The following is a 6,000-nucleotide window of genomic DNA, read 5'->3' as shown; positions in this document are numbered from 1 at the left end:
GCGGGCCTGGGTGACGGCGGGACAGAGACGTGCTCACAGGACAGCAGGGGCTCTGGCCAACCCTCGCCCCCGCCCCCTGACCGGCTTCGTCTGCACGCGCTGCTGTGGCCCGCTGGCGCGCTCCCCGCGGTCCTCCTGGGCTCCGCTCCGTCCTCGCCCGCAGGCCGGGCCTCACCTGGAAACCTGCCGATGGGCAGGCCCGCTGCCAGCAGGCGATTCGCGGAGTGGACCTCAATTTGGAAACGTGAACTTCATCACTAATGTGAGCTGGGCTCGCAGGCACCACCCAGACCACGTAAAATGACGACAAAGAGGCTTCGAGTGTGTGGAAAGTAAACCCCACCTCCCCGGTTACCGTAGAAACGTGTTTCCAAGTTCAGCCCTCTGCCTCCAGGATGCACGGGTGAGGGCGACACGCAGGGCTGAATGGGAGTAGTGGGGGGCGCTGCAGCCTGGCGCTGGACCCACCCGGGCCTGGCCGGGGGCTCACGGTGCTGGTGCCCTGGTGCCCCCCTTGACTCCGGGGACGCCTGGGGGCGGCTGCCTTTCCCTGGAGCGTCACCACTTAATATTTAATAGGTGTCGTGGGCGCGGGAGCCTGCGAGGGGTGCATTCTCCACATCAGCAGGCCAGCATCCAGGCTGCACTTGGCAGGCGGTGTGGTGGAAATGGGAGACATCGGACAAGCCCGCGGCTGCCGAGTCCAAGGCCAGGAAGGGGCTCCTGCTCCAGGGAATCACGGTGGGCTTCATGCTTATGGGGGTGGGTGGTGCGTGAGCCCAGGGACCTGGAAACACAAGACATCTGGGACATGGCTGATTCTGCTTCGGCTCAATAGAGAGATCGTTTTTACAAGACCTTCTGGCAAAGCTGGACAGTGTTTTTAATTTAAAAAATTCATGTCTCCAAGACCGTTTCCTGGCCCACCCCACCTCGCTGGTGAGGACAGAGAGGCTGGGGCTGCCACCTGCCGTTTCTCCGGTTGCTTGTCTACATTATTTATTCCCCGAGCTTCATTTCAAGGTCATTTGGTTACAGGAGGGAGTCATGTTTTGCAGTTTGTACTCCACTCCCCTGAGAGCAAGAGCCTGGCTGCACCTGCCTGGGGGTCAGGAGGCCCATGGTTCCCCAACAAACAAAGGAAACAGACTCTGGATGACTAAGGTGGCTCCTGGCTACTTTTGCTTCTTCCAGTCCTGCTCTTGTCAGAGCTGGGAGCCCCCACGTCCCTGTCCCCAGAGCTGGCTGCCCCTGTCTGCTCAAATAAACTGGTTTTCCTGATGTGATGGGTCCCCCAGCAAGTCCTGCAGAGGATGGGGCCGGAGGGTGAGAGACAGGCAGGGGAGGAGTGCTGTGCCCAGCAGGTGCCTGACCTGGCAGGGAGCAGGTGCTGAGCAGTGTTGGGAAGTCAAGTGTATGCAGTCTCCTTTAACACGTGTGTGCTGTGGGCCTGCCTGGAGTTGGACGCTGCTTGAACGAGGGAACACCTGTCTTGAGAGAATGTATTTCCTAGTAGAATGGACAGGTATCAAGGTCATCCTTCCCGCCACTGCTTCACACACTGCTCTTGCCCAAAAGAATCAAACTTTTGGTTCTTAGAGCCTTTGGAAGGCCCTTCCCCGACTTTGGCGCCCTGGCTGCCCCCCGCCAACCCCGCTGCAGTGTGGGGCCTCCGGCTGGTGCACCAGACTCTTCTACTCCCTTCCTTGTTCAGTGGCTTCAGGGAGGGGGGCCTGTGGCAAGTGGGACAGTAGACATCCCTGTGTCTTTCCATCTCGGTTCCTCCAAAGCCTGAGCTGGAAACCTGAGAGGCAGTGAGACAAGGGGGTGCTGGGCCAGTGTAGGGAGGAGGTGGGCATCCGGGGCAGTTGTCAGCACTGATGGCCAGATGCACCCCTGCCCCACACTGTCCCCCACTTGCATGTGTGTGCCTGTGTGTCCTATGTGCTGCGGGGGGCCCTCAGGCCCAGGGCTCCTGCTGGCTGGAATGATGGAGAAGAAGTGTCACACGGTCCAGAATTGTGGCAGCCGATGTCCTCCCGCCCTCCCATGGGCCAGAAGCCCTGATCTCAGTGTCCCTGGGCCCAGGGGTGCCCGTGGGGGGCGAGGCCGTGCTGGCTGTTGGGAGGCCTGGGTCTCCCTCCGGCTGGGCCCACCCGTGGGGACCCCTGTTAGTTCTGCATTAGTTAGTTAGTTAGTTAGTTCTGGATTCTAACTGCATGTTTACTTCTGTTTCTCACTTCTAGCTGCAGTATTCTTAAAGGGCCAGTCTGTGTGGCCTGTCCGTGGCCCAGCACATGTGTCTTGTGCATAGAGGAATTTAGTAAATATTCTCTGGCTGCTTTGTGAATGTAAGCTTAAATGCCTGCACTCAGGTAAATACGTGCTTTCCCACTTAGAAGATGTAACTGTGCTTTGAAATTGGGCTGACCTGGTTTATATCTTGTCTCTGCCGTTAGCCAAATACTTGACTTTGGAAAAATTATCTAAATTCTGGGGGCCTGTTTTTCATCTGTGAAATAAAATCGTACAAATTAAATAAGGCCACAGGGTGCAAAGCAGTGACCACGCTGTGGGAGGTGTGTGGTCAGTGCTCTGTCAGAGCCACATACCCCCCCCCCCCCCCCCCCCCCCCGCCAACCAGTCCTAAGGGATGCATGCAGGGGCCATGGCACCTCTGGGCTAGGCGCTCTGGGGAGGCGTGTGTGTTTCTTGTGCTCGCCGAACCCGTGTCCGTATCGGGGAGGTCTGGGGACACTACAGCGTTGTCACCCTGAGCAGGGAGTTTGGTGTTGGGGAGAACAGCCTGCATCTGTCATAGCTGCTTTCCTACATGATCTTTCTCCTCACGTTAGTGATTTTATTAAGTTAGTTGCTTTATTTTTTTTATTATTTTTTAATTTTTTTTAACGTTTATTTATTATTGGGAGACAGACACAGAACATGAGCAGGGGAGGGGCAGAGAGAGGGGCAGACACAGAATCCGAAGCAGGCGCCAGGGTCTGAGCTGTCAGCACAGAGCCCAACGCGGGGCTCCAACTCACAAACTTCGAGATCATGACCTGAGCGGAAGTCGGTTGCTCAACCAGCTGAGCCACCTGGGTGCCCCAAGTTAGTTGCTTTATAAAACACTGCAGGTGTCATAATTGTTAACATAACAATTTACCAAACCATAGTCAACTGGGGAGGTTTGCTGAGTGTGCTTTACAAAGGAGAGGAAATGCCAACCTGTTAATGCTGCTTGTCTGCAGCCCAGGGGGACAAATCGTTTATTCTTCTTCAGGGATGGGAAACCGACTGAGCACTTCCCTCACCCGGCAAAGGAGAGTCTGAGCTTAGGAACCAGAGTCCACAGCTGGGGCTGCCGTCCTGGCCAGGCTCACCTCTTCCCGCTTGGTCACAGAAGCTTCCAGTATGGAGCTAGTGCTGTTCACCTGCTGGGCCTTTGCCCCCTGGACTTAGTACCCTCGCGTTCACCCTGAAGACACACAAGTTAGAGGAGGGGCAGGGGAGCATGGGGATGCCAGGAAGCCTGTGCCTCTGTCTCCAATTCAGCGGCAGCAGCTACGTTAACAGGAGTGAGTTTGTAAACCTGGACGTGCTGGCAACCATGTTCCCAATTTTTAAAAAATGTTTACTTATTTATTTGTTTTGAGAGCGGGGGAGAGGCAGAGAGAGACAGGGAGAGAGGATCCCAAGCAGGCTCCATGCCGTCAGCATAGAGCCCAAAGCAGGGCTCAAACCCACGAACCTCAAGATCATGGCCTGAGCTGAAACCACGAGGTGGATGTTCAGCTGACTGAGCCCCCTCCTCTCTCCCCACCCCCCGAGCGCCCCCCTCCCCCGAGGTTCCCAGTTTTGACCCAGGTTCCCCTATTCCCATGTTAGCTCCCAAGTGTCAAGGGCAAAAGATACCATGGTTCTGGGGGTGGCGGGTGGCAGGATGGACGAACAGGAAGCCGTGCTGTGCGTCCAAAGGGTTTGGGGAACAAAGAAGACGCAGAAGATAGAAAGCTGCGAGCGGCCTTGGGGGCCCCTTCCCCCTGCCCTGGGGATCCCACCTTCCTTCTTTTGGGCTTGGCTTTCTGGCTTCCGGCTTTCACGGCAAACAGCTCACGAAGGCAGTCTCCGTCAAGACCCCCACGTCCAATGAAGTTCACATGTCTTGAACTATGGCTTCCAAAAACCTGGGACAATACGGTGCCTTTTCACACGTGTGATTTTGTGGCTTAGGGACTCCAGGCTGTGGAGCCAGTGTGGCTCTCCCATACACTGGATCACCGATGCCGGACCCACCTGTGCTGACTCAGGGCGCTTCCTGTGGTTTCTGCGGTTCACCTGCTGATCGGCACTCCGGGCTCTCAGGTTCTCTGACTGTTCCTCTGTTGCTCCCCTTTCACCATCACTGTCACCCGGTTATTGCTGTGTGACATCCCTGTCTTCGCCTTCTTGTGGGGCCGCCACCCCCCACCTTCTGCCTTGGGTCTTCCTCAGGGGCAAGGCCACATCCTAGGACTCAGAGCTCCTGGTGGGTGTGTGCATGTGTCTAAATTATCTTCTTAACGTCACTACTAATTTGTCCAGTCCCTTGATTATCTTCAGACAGGAAGAGGACAGATTTCCCCTTAATTGTCTTAGTGAGAGCTCAATTAAATTACATTTAAAAACTTCCCTGATCTGGGGTGCCGGGGTGGCTCAGTTTGGTTGAGCATAAGACTCTTGATTTCCACTCAGGTCATGATCCCAGTGTTGTGGCATCAAGGCCCCCAGCTGTGCTCTTTGCTGAGCATAGAGACTGCTTAAGATTCTCTCCAGGCCGCTGGGGTGGCTCAGTCAGTTGAGTGCCTGATTTTGGCTCATGTCATGATCTCCTGTTCTGTGGGTTTGAGCCCCACGCCGGGCTCTGTGCTGACAGCTCAGAGCCTGGAGTTTGCTTCAGATTTTGTGTCCCCCTCTCTCTCTGCCCCTCCCCCACTCATGCTCTGTCTCTCTGTGTCTCAGAAATAAATGAACATTAAAAAATAAACATTAAAAAAAACACAAACAAGGTGGTTCTAAAGCTAAAATTGAGGAGCACCTGGGTGGTTCAGTGGGTTAAACGTTGGACTTCGGCTCGGGTCATGATTTGTGGGTTCGAGCCCGGCGTCAGGCTCTGTGCTGAAAGCTCGGAGCCTGGAGCCTGCTTCGGATTCTGTGTCTCCCTCTCTCCCTGCCCTTCCCCTGCTCGCACTCTATGTTTCTGTCACATTAAAAACAAAAAATCAAAAACTTCCTGGATCCTAGACTGTCGCTCCCTGCAGAGGTGGGCTTGCTGCAGGCCCCTGGGTCAGGTCGAGGCAGGTAAACAATTGTCATTGGTGCAGTCAGCACAGGAGCTAATGCACCTGTCACACTGGGTGGTCACACTGGTGGACGCTTCCCGGTGGGGAGGGGTCTGAGGAATGAATTCTGACCCTCCCTGCAGTTACGCACGCAGCCTTTGGAAGAATTCTGCATCCGCTTGTGGTCACCCAGTTAGCCTCCTGGGACCTTGGTGTCTCCACCTGCAAAAGGGAGCAGCCCTGGGTTGTCCCAGGATGCCCTGCAGTCCGCTGAGCGCTGGGGCGCCTTCCAGAGCCCTTCCTAGCCGTGCTCTTGCAGCCGTGAAAGAACTTCAAACACCTGCCCATTTCCAATCGGCATCCAAAGTTGCCTGTATAGACTCGTCAATCGGAAAAGGCCATCGTGTCTGGCAGCACACACACATCTTAAATATATTTTCAGCAAACTGTGGAGTGCGTTGCCCTGCAGGGTGGTGGGCACAGGCTTTGCTCCCGGCTCCGCCACTTCCCAGCTGTGTGGCCGCGTGCTGCTTGCCTCACCTCTCTAGGCCTCAGTTGCCTCACTTAAAACGGCAACCCCAGCAGCAGCTCACGCTTGCAGCCCCGGGGTGGGGGGCTCTCTTTCTGTGGGAGCACCGTGTGCCTCGTGGCCCCGGAAGCCGGGGAGCCCGCGCCTTTT

The sequence above is a fragment of the Panthera pardus genome, unplaced genomic scaffold (genome assembly GCF_024362965.1).
Source record: "Panthera pardus isolate Hobbes unplaced genomic scaffold, ASM2436296v1 HiC_scaffold_1, whole genome shotgun sequence".
NCBI classification, from domain to species: Eukaryota; Metazoa; Chordata; class Mammalia; order Carnivora; family Felidae; genus Panthera; species Panthera pardus.
Note: the sequence above shows the minus strand (reverse complement) of the source record.